We start from the raw sequence: 17,999 nt of genomic DNA, 5'->3' as shown, positions 1-17,999 counted from the left end.
TGATAACACTAGGACAACCTGGACTTTTCTTCTTCATGATAAAACCCAAACTCACCAAACCTTGTTCACTTTTCTTAACATGATCCAAACCAAATACAATGCCAAAGTCCACACCATCCGTAGTGATAATGGTACCGAATTTATTAATTCCAATTGTCAAGTTCTATTTCAATCTAGAGGAATTTCTCACCAAAAATCTTGTGCATATTCCCCTCAACAAAATGGCATAGTTGAACGTAAACACAAACATCTTTTACAAATAGCCCGTGCCCTTATGTTTCAGTCCAAATTACCAAAAAATTTTTGGGGAGAGTCATTACTCACAGCCACTTACATCATAAATACGATCCCTTCCAAAATTCTTGCTTGGAAAACACCTTATGAACTTCTAAATGACAAACCACCCGATTATAATGCTATGCAAACATTTGGTTGTCTTTGTTATGCAACCAATATTTCTCCCCACAAAACCAAATTCGACCAAAGAGCTTATCGTTGTGTCTTTCTTGGTTACCCATTGGGTTACAAAGCTTACAAGCTATACAACTTAGACACCAAGTCCATTTGCATTTCCCGAGATGTTATATTCAAAGAGCATATTTTCCCTTATCATACCATGTTAGGAACATCTTGTGACATATCATTACCCAAACCCATTTCTGATCACATTACGCCTCAAGATACTCAACCAATTTCACCACATTCACAGCCCATAGATTCACCAAGCCCACCTAACAATTCAAATCATTCTCCTGACCTTACACAAATCAATTCTCCAATCCAATTATCTTTAAGAAAGAGCACACGGCCCACTACCAAACCATCTTGGTTACGCGACTTCATTGCTTCAATCCAACCTGTAAATACTCTCACATCTACTGATTCGGTTACAACTACAGTCGATGAGAACCTCACAAATTATAAAGGTACATTCTCTCCACCTTTTACCTTCCATAATTCTATTTTTGCTCCTGACTTTCTCCAATTTACTGCAAATGTGTCAAATATCTCTGAGCCTACTTCTTATTTCAAAGCTAAAGATGATCCAAATTGGGTTAGTGCTATGAACAAAGAGCTTGATGCATTGGAAGCAAATCAGACATGGGAACTTACAGAATTGCCTTCTCACAAGAAAGCTATTGACTCCAAATGGGTCTATCGTGTGAAATATAATCCGGATGGCACTGTTGAGCGCTACAAGGCTAGACTTGTAGCAAAGGGATACAATCAACTTTCGAGCATTGATTATACTGCCTTTTTTTCTCCGGTGGCTAAAACTGTTACTGTTCGGGTTTTCCTAGCAATTGCTGCAGCTCGAGCTTGGGCCATTCACCAGCTTGATATCAATAATGCATACCTACATGGTTATATTGATGAAGAACTCTACATGAAACCTCCAGATGGTTATAATCGTGCCAAGCCTGGTCAAGTTTGGCGTTTGGTTAAATCCTTGTATGGATTAAAACAGGCTGGACACCAATGGAATAAGGAACTCACATCAAAATTGCATCAATATGGTTTTACGCAATCGGCACATGATAATTGTCTCTTTGTCAAAGGCTCTAATGCTAATTTTCTTGCTTTGCTTGTCTACGTTGACGATATTCTCATAACTGGTGCAAATGAAGCTGAAATCCTTCGAGTCAAACAATTTCTTCATCAAACATTCACTATAAAAGACATGGGTTATGCCAGATATTTCTTGGGTGTTGAATTAGCACGATCATCTTCTGGACTTTTTCTTAACCAACGCAAATATACACTGGATATCTTAAAGGATGCAGGGCTTCTTGATGCCAAAGCCACTGACTATCCTATGTCCAAAGGGCTCAAGCTTGATATCAAATCGGCACCTTACTCTCGAATCACGAGCGTTATCGGCGTGTGATAGGGCGGTTACTATATCTTAGTCTTACACGCCGGATATTACCTATCTTTGTACAACGTTTAAGCCAATTCATTCAAAGTCCTCGACAGACCACCTTTGGGATCTTTGTCCTTCATTTGCTTCGATACTTGAAGGGTCCCCAACCAAAGGATTATTCTTTCCCTGCAGAACTCACTTCGATTAAAAGCATTCTCACGATCTTGTGGGCAAGCTGTCCTATGACCGAAAATCTCTAATCGCAGCTCAGTATATTTCTTGGCTCATCTTTGATTTCATGGAAGTCAAAAAAGCAAACTACCATTAGTCGATCTTCTGCTGAAGCAGAATACCGGAGTATGGCATCAACTGTTTGTGAATTGCAGTGGCTGTCTTACTTACTCAAGGATTTTCAACTTTCCATTTCTTTGCCGATTCCTTTGTATTGTGATAACAAGGCAGCGATCCATATTTCTGAGAATCCTGTTTTTCACGAAAGGACCAAACACTTGGATATTGATTGTCACATAGTTCGCCAACAGGTCCTCAATGGCTTTATTCAAACAACACATCTTTCGGCCAAACATCAGCTTGCTGATTTCTTCACAAAGCCATTAACTTCACACCTTTTTCATTTCTTCCAGTCCAAGATGGGATTGGTTAACTTAAACCCATCTCCATCTTGAGGGGGGGATGAAGAATATAAGTTATCCATAAAAGTTATAGAAACAGAGTAGAACAGAGGAGGCGGGAGATTTATTTTACAAGTCGGTTAGTTAGCTAAAGTTTGTTAAAACTATTAGGCTGAGTTGTCTTTTATTGATTGGACATGCGCTAAAAGCTAAATGTGTATATATAGATGTAATCAGCAATCAATAACAGAATTCAGTTTTCCATAATTTCTCTTTTCAAGGCCTTTTCCTCATTTACACATCCAATTTTTTTAGTTAAAATTTACATTATGTTTTTATTTAATGAAAACTTTTATTATTTTTTTTAAATATCAATTTCTTTACATATATAATATTTTATCCATTAACTCATTTATATATATACCTTCATAATTGTCTTTTTCTCAATAAAAAAAAAAATAAAACAATTATTTTAATGAAAGAGTCGATAGTTGGATACAACCATCAATGACAAAGAGTCGATAGTTGGATACAACCATCAATGACATGAAACATATGCTTCAATTTTAATTTCCTAAACAATTAAATTCATGTATAAAATAAAATGCAATAGGTTAAAAATTTGCAAGTCAACACAATGGGCTTGCCGTAATCAATTGTCTACTAGTTATTAAAATTAGCATAAACAACACAAAAAATAAAGACACAACTTTTTCAGGAAAATGTAATCATTATAAAATATAAATGAAGATTTTTTTTCATGTTAATTAAGAAAACAGAAAATTCAATCTATTAAAATACAAATGAAGATACTAGCAAGTGCTAGGTGTATTAATAAAATTTATTGCTCTTTCAAAGGAAAAATTCATAATCAATTCTGAGTAAAGGTATTATTGAGAAAGGTAATTACGAATTCTAAAAAAAATGATTTTTTATTAATAATAAAACAAACGTTAAAAATACCCTGATGTGAAAAACAAAAACAAATGAAGATTTTGTCATATTAATGGTATACATAAGGCATGTGGATGCTATTTTTCTTCAAGATTGCGTTATGAATATTAGTAATGTTTTGGTAAATTTAAGGCAAATGGCGTAATTATCCTTTACTTAAAGCTTATAAACATTTAAAATTTTAAATAGTTATATATTTAGTTAAAATATTTATAAGTGATTAATAAATAATTAATGCGTTTAGTAAAAAATAGTTTATAAGCACATTTATTATTAAAATAACTAAAAAAATATTAAAAGAGATTTATAATGAAATTTTAAAAAATAAATGAGAATAGTACATTAAAATATTTAGTCAAACTAGCTTATAAACACATGACTCATAAGCACCAAAATAAAAAGTTCGGTCCCTAACTTATTTTTCTTAACTTATAAATTTAATTTGTAAGTTTAAAAATTATTATAAATAAATAGATCAGCTTATTTTTAAAGTTTATCATTGTATAAGTTAAGATAAACACTCTTTTAAAAGAACAATTTAAAAAAAATAAATAAATACCTTAAATGCCCTACTTAATTATCTAATATGTTGTCTAAGAAAAAAAAAAAAAACTATATGCTGCTAGATCTTTGTGTACCGTAAAGCAATTTGGAAGATTTGTTGTGTATAACATGTTGGAATTAATTATAATTCGTAGTCCTCGGAAAGTGTCACTGCGCGGTTCTTAGTTTCTTAATGAGGACGTCAATGGGGATTTGCTGGTGTCCTGTTGTGAGTTGTGACTCCATTGTATATATTATTATTTTAAATTTGTTCCTTGTTAACCAGATTTTCATATAACTAGTTGATACTTATCGTAAATAATCTCTATTTTTATGTAATAATATCGAGAATCAACTATAAATATAAAAATTTAATAAATAATATCTTCACTCTAATAATCAAATTAAAAAATAATCTTCGACAAAAAATAAAGTCACATATATAATGCAAATGAATTTGATGCTTGATACTTATGGTGGTGATAAGAGTTTCGGAGCTAATTATAGGAGTTGAGAAACTCGAATTAGGCATGATTAGTTGAGACTATAGGAACAGGTTTTCGGAATCAAATGTGAAGGGCCATTCGGTATAAAGATACGGAGGCTGTCTATAAGCTCAAGTTTCTTAGAAGAAACAAAATTTCTATAACCTTAATTAAAATATAGGCTATGAGATTTATGAATGATCAATATACTCAATATTTTAATTATATACATTTCTTAATTTTTGTACAATATTAATAGGTAAAATTTCTCCTTACAATGTGCCATTAAGAGGCTAGGCCTTTTTTGTCATAGCCAAATCCAGTTTCAATGTATAGTTCTATATATGAGGGGTGTACTTCATCAATCAAGCTTAAGACAACCCAGAGTAATTTTAAAGTATAATTATGATTGTGTCATGATATTATATGAAATGATAAGCTAATTACATATTGATATATACAGTATGTAAAATAATAGTTTTCTTAAAAAAATAAATTAATCATCAGTTATAATATTTTGAGACTCACTTATATATTCATATTTATTTATTATTGGATTATCTGTCATCGCGAGTTATCCTTTATAGAATTACATGTATGTTGTATAATTTCTCCTAGTCTTGATATATAGTCCTAAACGTGAGTAGTTATAAATATTTAATTTAAAAATTATTAAATTTATTTTCATAAGTGAAAAAATAATTGTTGTCCTTTGCTTGTCCTCACAGTCGCAGCAGCCTCTTGGTGATGAGATGTGGAAGGATATAGATTTCCTCCAATGTCCATCAAGAGGAATATTTAGAAAAAAAAAATTGTGCAAAAGCCTCAGCTGGAGCCTATTTAAGGACAACGAAGTTGTAGATTTTGCTCCATAGCAAGCCATAGCGTCGATATCCAAAGTATTGTTCATCTTTCTCCTCTCCTTTTCCCCTATTTATCCCATCTCAAGCTATGGGCAGCACCCACTAGACCTCTAAACCCAGAAGAACTAAACCTCACCCAAACCATTGCGAAGGATTCGTTCCCTTCCTCAAACAATACCACCTTAAACTTTCATTACGTAGGCTTAGATGAGCCTGACAAACCCCTTCTTCTTTCTTGGGTATCAAAACCCACCAACAAACCACCACCTCGACGAGCTTTAGTCATCACTAGATTTAATAAACAAACCCATGAAATTATAGTAGACTGGTCAACACGCTCCATCATATCTAACCAAGTTTATAGCGGAGATGGCTACCCTACACTCGGTCCTGATGAACAAAAAGAAGCCATTAAGTTGCCATTAACAGATGACCGTTTTGCTCAATCCATTAGATTGAGAGGTCTTAACCTATCTGCCGTTGTTTGTTCTCTATTTACGATGGGGTGGTTTGGAAAAGATCGGAATAGAAGGGTGGTAAAGCTACAGTGCATGTTTTCATATGAATGACAATGTTAATATGTGCCTTCTTCCAATAGAAGGGATCAAAATCATTGTTGATCTTGAGGAAATAAAGATTGTTGACTATAATGACAGGGTAAAGGTTCCAGTTCCAAAATCTGAGGGAACCGATTATAGATTATCCAAACAGAAGCCACCTTATGATCCACGCATAAATCGAGCAGCCATCGTGCAACCCGATGGGCCTGGGTTCCAGATTGATGGTCATACCACCAGGTAATTTATTCCACTTTTACTTTTCTTTTTTTTTTATTACAATTTTACATGTTAAGCTCTATGTACTGAGGTAACTTAAAAAATTCAATATGGATGATCTTCAGCTGGATGAACTGGGTTTTTCATTTATCATTTGACGCACGGGTTGGTCAAGTAATATCCCTAGCATCCATTTATGATTCAGAAAAGCACAAACATCGCAGTGTATTGTTCAAAGGGCATGTATCTGAGCTCTTTGTGCCATACCAAGATCCAACAGATGAATATTACTTCAAAACATTTTTTGCTGTGGAGAATTCGGGTTCGGTCTATCTGCAGTGTCATTAGTGCCACTGGCAGATTGCCCCAATAATGCTGTGTTCATGGATGGATACTACGCTGGACAAGATGGCAAACTGGTTAAAGTACCAAATGTGTTCTGCATATTTGAAAGGCATGCGGGTGATGCCATGTGGAGACACACTGAACTAGACGTTCCAGATGTAGATCCTGTAAGCAATTTTGTGAAGTGATTCAATTTTTATACTATGTTTTTCTATATTCTTTTTGTTTATTGAAGAGACAAGGATGCAAGGTTTATGTTGTTAAATGCTTTAATGTATGGTTTTGCAGAAAACTGAGGCAAGACCAGAGGTGAGCCTAGTGGCGAGGATGATTGCCACAATCGGAAACTATGATCCTGCACTAGACTGGGAATTCAAGCCAAGTGGTTCTATTAAAATCCAGGTAGGATAATTTAATAAGCCAATAATAATTGTTTATATACTAGATGATAAAAGTTAATTATAGTTTTGGCTTCGCAGTAATTTATACTTGAACAGGTTGGCTTGAAAAGTGAAGGCAACAACACATACTCATGTAGAGCAGATAAAAGAGGATGTTTATGGAACATTGCTAGGAGATAATACAGTTGGTTTGTACCATGATCATTTCTTGATCTACCGTCTAGATGTTGATATTGATGGTGTTGATAATTCATTCGTTAAGCAAAATTTGGTAACGAAACAGTGTCAGATAATACCACACCAAGGAAGAGTTATTGGACAGTCGTCAGTGAAACGGCTAAGACTGAATCTGAGGCAAAAATTCAATTAGGCTTAAAGCCAGCTGAGTTGGTGTTTGTGAATCCAAATAAGAAAACTAAACCCGGAAATAGTTATGGTTATCGTTTGATACCAGGGCTAACCACGCGTTCACTTCTGTTGGAGGCTGATTGCCCACAAATACGAGGTGCCTTTACCAAATATAATGTGTGGGTTACTCAATACAACAAGTCTGAAATATGGGCAGGGGGACGCTACGTTGATCAAAGCCATGGCGAAGATACATTAGCTGTTTGGAGTCTAAGGTTACTCATATATATGCTTTATAATTAATTTATAGAAGAGATTGCTTCACTAGAGAGACCGATCTTACTCATATAATTAATATTTTGGTTTAAATATGGAAGAGATTGCTTCACTAGAGAGACCGATCTTACTCGTATAATTAATATTTTGGTTTAAATATGTGCAGGAATAGGGAGATTGATAACAAGGACATGGTGTTTTGGTATGTGATTGGAATTCACCATCTCCCTTGCCAAGAAGACTTTCCATTGATGCCAACATTGAGTGCTGGATTTGAACTTCGGCCCACTAATTTCTTTGAAAGCAGTCCTGTGTTGAAGGTTAAACCTCCTAAGCCTGTAACTTTGCCTAAATGCAGCGCCATCCCTTAGTTTACTTTTCTTTTCGATTCCTGTTTTCTGCAAAAGCAAATGGAATTGTAACTCGCTCATCGTGATTATATTCTGTTCTTTCAATAAAATTTCCATTTCAATAATTTAGTATGCATTGATGAGTGCCAGCCGGCTCTTTCTGTTGGTTGAATTTCATTTTGCCTCCGCCAAAAAAAAAAAAAAAAAAAAAAAAAACTAATTAATTAATAGGCTTCAAGTATAGATAAGAATACAGAAGTTCATTAGGCTTAAATTTCTGATAATTATTAATTTCAAATATTAAGCTTATCGGGAAAAAAAATGCTACCCATATTATACTATATATGGAATAATTAATATTCATACTCCACTATGTATGAAATGATTAATTAAAATTCCTTATTTAATTTTTTTATACGCAAATTAATAAAAGTTTTTATAATTATTTTATTTAAATATAAATATAATGATGTTATTACAAAAAAATATAATATAATATTTTTTGTAATTAATATAATAAAAAATTATATTAAATTAATAATAACCAATTGAATTATTTAATTTTAATAATAATAAAAATATATAACAATATTATTAATTAAAGATAATATTTTATTTTATATATTTTTAAAATGCTATATCTTGTCACTATTTTTTTATTAATTTGATAATTTTTCGTAAAATAAGTTTTTCACTAAAATGATTCGCTTTAAATAGATTTATAATATAAAATATATAAATTTCATAAAAATTAAATTTGTAAAAAAATATATACAATATATGTATATATATTGAAATATCACATTTTTTATTAATATAATAAATTTTAAAAAATAAATATTATTTATAGCAATATAATAAAAATATTTATTAAAGATATGGTTTAATTTAAGGTTCATTAAATTATATATTTTCATCATTTTAAAGTATCACTTTTTTATATTATCTTAATATAAAAGAAATATAGTATATTCAAATATTCTTTGTTTAGTAATATTAATATTACTCTATAAAAATAATATCAATAATAAGAAAAGCCTAAAAGTAGTGCAAAAAGAAAAAAAAATGAAAACAAATTATATGAATGTGATATATAAAATTATAGGTAAATGGAATAAATGTAAGTTAATATATTATAAGTTATCTAACTATAATAGCTACTTATAATAACATTAAGGGGGTAATCAATTATAAATTTGTAACTTATATATATATAATTAGGAAATTAATAACTTCATTATAATTGTAACACCTGAATTTTTGAAGAAATATTACATATGGTTATTATTTGAATAGAAATATAATTTATAAAGTTTTAGGGAGAAAAGTTTAATTTAATTTTGGACCTAAAAGTAAAGTTTTAGAAGTTTTGGGGTATAAAATATGATTTTGGAGAATTCAAGGACCAAAATGAAATTTATTCTAAAAGAGGAACGGCTTGTAGCCCCTTCTCCAAAATTATAAAAAAAAAAAAGGGAAATGGAGAGTAGAAGAATCGAGAAAGAGAAAAGAAAAGGAAAAAGAGGGAAGGAGAAGAAAAAGAAGAGAAGAAGGGAGATGATGGCTGGATTTTTTAGATTTCTACAGCAAATATGGATGCTGATAAGGGGAAAAAAGGGAGAGTGGTCTGAAAACCAAGAAATTAGAGAGAGAAAGGGAGGAAGATAATGAATAAAAGCAAAAAAATGAGTTGACCAAGGGCAGTAATTTTGTCTTCTATCTAGGCGAGTTGGGTGCATCTTTCACTTCTGATTTTTTTATATGTTTTAGGTCTATATGTGTAAAAATTATGGTTAAAATTTAGTAATTTTTTAATAGTTGAATTTGGAGAAATAATTTGTTGAACATAGGCTATTTGCATTTGAAATTCTGAATTTTGACTACTGAAATTTGAGGAAAATAAATAGTTAGGATACTTAGAAAATTATAAAATTTGGAAAAGATTATCTTTAGGATATTGGAATTGTTGTGGTAAAATTTAGTGAATTTTGAACTTGTGGTTTATGAGATATAAATTATTTTATATGAGTTATCTAAGTAAGAACTATTCTGAAAAATTTAGAATTTGAAGGGTTTGATAGATATTTTGATATCTCATGATGTATAGATAATTTGATACTAAAATTTTTACTGATATTGTATTTGGATGTCTTGAACATATGGTTAAAATTTGGGATTTAGCTGACAGTTAGAATATTTTATATAAATTTGAATGTCAATTTTAATATTAAGGATTGGGTTAAATTGAATATATTATTTTGATGGAACTAAAATTATTTTAAGATAGTATATGGTGTTTAATGAACTTTTAAGTCATTATGGAATATTTTTGGAAATAAATATAGATGTTTAGTTGAATTTTTGATGATATGGATATATTGTAGAATATTTTAATTCAGATTTGAGTATGAAATGTTAGAATTAATAATTGTATGAAGATATAAGTTGAGAATTTGTGTAATTTGATATAATTATTGAATGGTGGATTTGAGTTTTGTGACAGGGTTGAAGAGGAAATATTGATGAATATTTGCTAGAAATTTAATATGGAATTGAAATTTTATTGATTAACTTGATTATAATTATATCATGATATTTTAGTAAGAGTTTTTGATATTATGATTTTAATTGGATTGTAGAAGAGTTCATGAATCGAGCTGAAGATTAGAGTTTTGGACATAACTTAGGATGACTGTAGGGCCCAAATGGGCATTGTATTATGTTGTGTTGTATTCTGTTGTGGGCCTGAGGCATTTGGATTGTTGAGATATAAATGAGATTTTTTCTTGCAAGGAGGTTAGGTCCTAAGTATAGGGAAAACTCTATCGAATTTTTGATACAAACTTAAGAAGTCTTTTATTTCTTTAATTAATTTTTGTTGGTCTATTATTGATAATTATTTGGTATGTTTGCTTAGGTAATCCAAATAAAAAATTTTCTTCTTCTTAGCAGAACCAATAAGCATTGAGTTGCACTGTGAGTTTGATATTAATTTTATTTGTAATTTTAATATTATTAATTTATATTCAAGGCATACTCATATATTTACTTATATATATGTATATGATTAGTTAAATGCTAGGCACGCTCCATTGCTGCATATGTTATTGAATTTGTTTGTGGATGTCTCCTTAAAATAAATTGGAGCTGTGTGTTTATGTATTGACGTGAGTATGGTGTGGATATGAATATGAGTAGGACGGGTAGTCGCGGTTGGAGCTTGACTCACTGCGACCCAATCCTTATATATAGATAAGTCGGAGTGAGCATGGCTTTAAGTTGATATCCCTGGCCCTCGCAATTGGATTATTAAGTGAAAGTTTAGGGTGAGCACTGCTTTATGTTGATCTCGCTTACCCTCGTATTTGGATTATGAAGCGAAAATTCGACTTGAGTTGATTTCGTTGGCAGATATTGAATTAAAAAAGCTATATAGGGGATCAGCTCCTATATATGCGTTGATATGACACATGGGTACATATATGCATTAAGTTATCTCTGTAACACCCCTGATTTTTTATATATTATTATTGGGCTTCGTGTAGGTATCCTCAATTCGCGGAAATTCGACAGTTGTCCGGATCTGTGAATTTCCGGCCAGACAGACCAGCTACCGGAAAAGTCTCCGAATTGGATCGAGGTTTTGGCTACCCCACCATTGTCAGGCATCCCGAGCGCGTTCCCGAAGTCGGAATCGGCAAAGGTAAACCCGAACCTTGCTTTTTCGTAATTTTCTAGTGCTTAAATAGGATTAAAAATTCATAAAATATTCGTGGTAGCTTAGAAAATTACGATTCTTTTTGCAATAGCTTAGTAATATTTCTAAGGACCGCGGGGCAGGGTTTTATAATTTTTAGAGCTTATTTGAGCAGTTTTTGCAAAAATGATCAATTATAAGGACTAAATTGAAATTTTACATATTGTGATGAATGATTGATTTGATGGGCCCAGGAGGGGCTGTGTGATGTGATTGAGTTGTGGATATATGGATTGTGGATATAGAAGTGTGTTTTGAGCCCTTTTGCAGGTTGGGTAGGTCCTAGGTATAGGGGAGACTCTGCCAGATTTTCGGCACGACTTAGGACGTATTGAGTCTTTTCTTGATTTGTATTGGGTCATTTGTATTAAATAATTATAATATAATTGTCAGGTGAGCCGGGACAGCCTTCTTCCTCCGCCCAATCACCACAATGATTGCCGTCAAGTCTGTGAGTAAAATATTAATTTTAATTGTAATTTCGATATTATTATATGTTCAAGCATGCCCATGCATCACTTATATGCAAATATTTATGTAGTTAAACTCTAGGCACGATTTAGGTTGCATTCATAACTGTTAGCGTGCCATGGATGTTGTTGTGGTAATTTGGAGCAGTGTGCGTGCGTTGGCGTGCGTGTGATGTGGTGTGGACTATGGATAGGACGGGTAGACACGGCTTGAGATCTTCGCTGGGACCCGGTCCTTCGGGGTAGACACGGCTTGAGTTCTTCATTTGGGACCCGATTTGGTTATTAAGTGGAAGTCCGAGCTGAGTTCTTCGCTGGCACCAGGTTGGATTTAAGAGAGCTGTATAGGGGATCAGCTCCCATATATTATGATTGATGTTGCAGGGTGCGTGAGTGCTTCAAATTACCTTTTTGTTGTTATGATGTGAAAATATGGTTGATGTTGCATTTCACTCCACAGGTTGCATTAGTTCTAGATAGTTATAGAGATTATGGTTAAAATTGATATTTTACTCTCTGAGTCGAACGCTCACTCCTGTTCAATATTTTTCTCAAAGCTACAGGAGGATTTTATTGTGGTTAACCTGCTTTTCTCCTTCGCAGGTTGTTTATCAATAGTTTTGTAATTTTATTTACTCCTAGAATTTTCGCATGTGTTAGAAATATTTAAATGATTCGGGTCTGTAATATAAATTGTCATGTGGACCTGTAAAATTATATGCATGTTTGATGGATTGGATGAGGGAGCTGAGCTCCCATTTATTTTATCTTTGATATGAGTATGTGGAGGGTGAGCCGAGCTCCCAATTGATGATATATTTTGTTTACAGGTCGGGTGAGTCAAAAACTCCCCATTGAAAGGTCCACTTTATGGCCGGACTCTGTCCGGTTGATTTCTTGAAATTGGGCCCAAATGGGCCTTAGAGTTGGGTTAATGAACAGTTAGGCTTACTACGGGCCTCGGGGGCTTTAGGCTGGCTCAGGTCCTAGTGCCGGTCCGGTCCATAGGTTGGGTCGTGACAAATGTGGTATCAGAGCTTAGGCTCCAGATTCATAGGGACAGAGTATCTAAGAGTTGGGTAGAGTCTACGAGGAGTAACATGCGGAGTAGAGGATTACATTTTCGTCTTTTCCTGTAATTCTTTGTTTCTAGATTCTACGTTATACCTCGGGAAATATAAGATTACCTCGATTAGTGTCTTGATTTTCGTGGAGTACAGAAATGTGAAATAGAGTTAGTAGACATGTGAGGTCTATCATGAGGATACGTACTCCAAGAAATGTTATATTTTTGTCGGTATGGGTTTAAATGGTGTGCCCATTTCGTAAGGCACGAGTACATAAAAGTGAGTCTTAAAAATGCAGTTGCCTAGATAAGGATGAGGATACCACTCTTGGCGGTCATCGGTAGATGACCCAGTCATAATAAGTTTGTGATAATAGAAGATTCGGAGAGATAAGAAATTAGGAGACACATGCACGGACGTATCGTAGTAACTATACAATGTTCTCGATGTCTGCTCTGTAAGCTGCAGATTATAGTACCGACATGAGATTATTGTGTAGAGCTGCATACTTCCTTGTAGTGCTTATGATGAGGATGTTTTGCGATCTGCTTTGGTATAGTAATACCATAACAGAGTTCTATATCTGAGAGGAGTTGGGAACTCCTAGTTAGGGGTCTAGAGTTAGAATATTGAGAGGTCACGGTGGGGTGATAACTAGAGTCGTGGACTCGATTACCCTAGCATGAGCTAGAGTTACAATAAGAATTGCCATCAGACCAGAGGTTTCGGATTAGTTGCAAAGTAAAGGTGACACCTATAGAGTGAGATTATCTAGTATTCAGTATAGAATTTTGGATGGTTTTTGTAGTATGACAAACATTTGGTTAGAACTTAGTGAGAATAGTATACCTTGTGTGTATCAGTATGAAATAAAGTACAACCCTACTACCTAGGGAAAGTCGGAACTATGAATTGATGATTCACAGAGCTATAATATGATAGGAGAGTCATTAATTTGACATGATTTTGGGCAAGGTGGTAAATGTAGTATCTTTGTTGCAGCAAGTTAGGGTATAGTCCTATCTTTTCAGAAGGGATCGAAAGTTATTACTAATAATGGTGACCAACAAAATAGTACTGATGGGACCGTAGAGTGTGGTAGAGAGAAGTTGGCTCAGGTATCCTGCGGAGGATGCAAGTTCTATTATAGGAATCATATATAATCAGATCAGGATGGATGTAAATCCTTTGAATTGGATGACGGGTTTGGGTGCCCGGAACCTTAAGTTTTGGCTAATTAAGTAAACATGGATAATAATAATAATAACAAATAAATAAAATTACTACAGAATCAGTTCTCGAGGTGGTAAGGGTATTATGTAAGCTAAAGGATAAGAATAGAGATCATACAATAAAAGTATGATGTAATTTCTTTGAGTTCCTTTCTAATTTCAAATTATTCAAAACAATAGTATAATCTAATTATAATAGTGTTAAGAGTAATAAATTAGCGAAGATAAATCACAGAAGGCCAATGGATAAAGAAAGTGCAGAATGAAAGTTTGGACAATTGATTGCAGATGCAATATAATCTAAATGCTAGTGGAAGTACTAGCTAGAGTGGTCAAAGGACCAAATCTGAGTAGCACGGACATATGATAACGCGATAGAGACTACGAAGATATAGTTAGCAAATGCGGCTATTATGTTAGGACGAAGAATGGAACCAGGGATAGAATAGTCAAGTTCTATTTTGGGTAAGACAAAGGAAATAAATGAAAGGACAACCTAAAGAGCGCATAATAAAAGGAACAAAGTTAAGATATAGGATAGGCTAAGTGTTATTCTTGGCAAGGAGAATGACAAGGATGGAAAACCCAAAATGGGACCACATTAGTGAGAAAAGTGATGGAGGTATGGAATATAATAATAATGAGTAAATGTTAGAAGGTGTGCGATGGTATTGCGGACTACCTAAATAGGTAGAGAAAGAGAAGTTAGTAAGCGATAAGTTGAATAAAAGTCGGTCTAAGGGATCAAATAGGTATGATGAGAGGAAAAGAATGATAGATAATGACACATAGGTTTTAGGTTAGACTTTTGAGATAGTGAGAAGGTAGTTAGAGGTTCGTTATGAATGTCAGCAAACATTTTTAGTGTGATCAACGTAATCACTTTGCGATGGCGCAATAACGATGAGCAACGATGAGGGTAGAATAAAAAGTGACAAGTATGGATGGTAATAAATCACTAGAAAGTTTAAGGATCAAATTAATGACCATAGATAAGGGTGGAATTAGTGTTTGAAGAATCTATTAGCGAGAGAAATCTTTCAGGATTCAACAAGGGTTAAGGGCACAATATAAACGATGATAGATATGAATCATAGGTCGAGTATAAGTAAAGTTAATAAATTATAAAATATTATGTCAGGAAGGACGATGGTATAGTAAAGGGTTCATGCAAATGATACCTTATAGGTAGAGCACAATTGTGCTAGAAGATGATGAAATTTGAAGAGAAAAACTAAGAAACATAGGTTAAACATTATTATATGGACAATCGGGCGTAGTTGAATATAGAGGATATTTTTCTTTCTTTTCAAGTTTAGCTCGTGTTTTTATTCAGGCGTTATATAAGGAGCGAGGCAAGGAGACCTAGTTATTTGAGATTTTGATAGGCACCAATTCATATACAATTTCTGATATGAGAATGACAGTAAGTGCATACCTAGTGTTAAGTATAAAGGACGATCAGTAATGACAGAGTTAAATTGAGTTAGCTACTAAGGCTTGCATTGTTTTAAACTATGAGCTAGATGAAGTACTATTTATGGATGAGTTTCAATAGATGAAATTGTTCTTTGATGGGTAATTTGAGGTTGAAGTTTAGAAAGCTATGGGCGTATATATGATTATATTAAGGAGAATGAACACGTGAACTATCTTGTTTGGAATTAAGGCATGACACATATTTCCTACAGAGTGTTAGTTCGGATGGAACTTATAGTTTATGGGGCTCATATTCATCCAGGATAAGCAATTTTCTACTAAGGCTGGTAGGGAATGATAATGTTCTGATAGTTAAGTTGGAAAAAAGGGGGTACAAAAAAAAAATTCTCTATGGGTAATTATAAGTGTTACATAAGGTGAAGAATGTGCTAGTAGGAGTAAATCATAGGGTTAGAATTCTCGAAGTAATGAAACTAGTAATCAAGATAAGACTAAGAAATAAAAAGAAAGTTAAAGTTGATGATGGGATAGACATCTTTGAAGGAAAAGGTGTAAGGATGAGATAGGACTAAAATTAAGGAATAAGTACTGAGTTGAAAAGATACCAACAATACCAAAAATAGGAAAAGGGAAGTGGATAAGATCTAAAGGACAGGAAGAGAGCTCGATAGAGTCAGTTATAATGATGAGGATAAGGAGTGTCTAACCACTGCCCCTGTGTTAACACTACCTATGAGTGGTGAAGGATACACCGTGTCTTTGTGGCGCCTTGAGTTGGCCTAGGGTGTGTTTTGATGCGGAATGGAAAAGTAGTGGCTTATGCTTCAAGGCAGCTGAAGAGGCATGAGCAGAACTATCCCACCCATGATTTGGAAATGGCGGCTGTAGTCTTTGCACTAAAAATCTGGAGACACTACCTGTATGGTGAAGTGTGCGAGATATACACCGACTATAAGAGTTTGAAGTACATCTTCCAATAGAGGGATTTAAACTTGAGACAGAGGAGATGGATGGAGCTTCTGGAAGACTATGATTGCACCATCGGTACCACCACAGGAAGGCCAATGTAGTAGCAGATGCTTTAGCGAGAAAATCTTACGCGGTTTGGCGCACATTTCACAGAGAAGAAGACCGTTGATTCGTAAAGTACATGAGTTGATGGATCAAGGTTTAATCCTAGATCTTTCGGATGAGGGTCTTGTTGGCTCATTTTCAATGAGGCGGACTTGCGAGATAGAGTTAGAGTTTCCCAACACAGAGACCAACAATTAATGAAGATCATAGAAAGAGTACAGCAGGGTGAAGGTGGTGAGTTTGGATTTGCCAATGATGGCGCCCTAGTGCAAGGTTCTAGGATATGTGTGCCCAATGTGGACAACCTCAGGAATGAAATCATGCGAGAGGCACACTATACACTGCATGATGTCCACCTGAGTTCCACCAAGATGTACCATGATGTGAGAGATAGCTATTGGTGGAATGGCATAAAGAGAGGCATAGCAGACTTTGTGTCCAAGTGCTTAACTTGTCATAAGGTGAAGTTTGAACACCAGAGACCGTCAGGGAAGTTGCAAGAGCTCCCTATCCCAGAATGGAAGTGGGAAATGATTTCTATGGATTTTGTGACTGGGTTGCCTCGTACCACGCGAGGATATGATTCGATATGGGTAATTGTAGACCGCCTAACCAAATCAGCTCATTTCTTGCCTGTGAAGACTACATATTCTGTGGCACAGTACGCTCGGCTCTACATTCGAGAAATAGTCAAATTGCATGGAGTTTCGGCTTCCATAATATCTGACAGAGGGCTGATTCACTTCGGTTTTGGAGAAAGTTGCGGGAGGCACTTGGCACACGTTGAACTTCGATGCGGCTTTCCACCTCGGACAGACGAGCGAGTCGAAAGGACAATCCAAACACTGGAAGACATGCTTCGCATGAGTGTTTTGGATTTTGGAGGTCAATGGGATGAGCAGCTAGCTTTGGTGGAGTTTGCCTACAACAACAGTTATCACTCCAGTATAGGGATGCCACCCTATGAGGCACTATAGGGAAGAAAGTATAGGTCTCCTCTGTGTTGAACGGAAATGGGGGAAGCGAAGGTGCATGATGTAGACCTAGTGCAGTACACTTCAGAGATAGTTTCTTTAATCGAGAGCAGTAGCGACTTTCAGATGGCGGAAGAGTTATGCAGAC

General features: G+C 34.3%; 1 pseudogene; it reads left to right on the top strand.

The window, feature by feature from the left end:
• Nucleotides 1–2,223: 2,223 nt before the first annotated feature.
• LOC110671098 (amine oxidase [copper-containing] alpha 2, peroxisomal-like) lies at nt 2,224–7,858 on the top strand (annotated as a pseudogene).
• Nucleotides 7,859–17,999: the final 10,141 nt, after the last annotated feature.

This window comes from Hevea brasiliensis, chromosome 15, assembly GCF_030052815.1.
Source record: "Hevea brasiliensis isolate MT/VB/25A 57/8 chromosome 15, ASM3005281v1, whole genome shotgun sequence".
NCBI classification, from domain to species: domain Eukaryota; kingdom Viridiplantae; phylum Streptophyta; class Magnoliopsida; order Malpighiales; family Euphorbiaceae; genus Hevea; species Hevea brasiliensis.
Note: the sequence above shows the minus strand (reverse complement) of the source record. Positions and strands in the feature narration are given on the sequence as shown.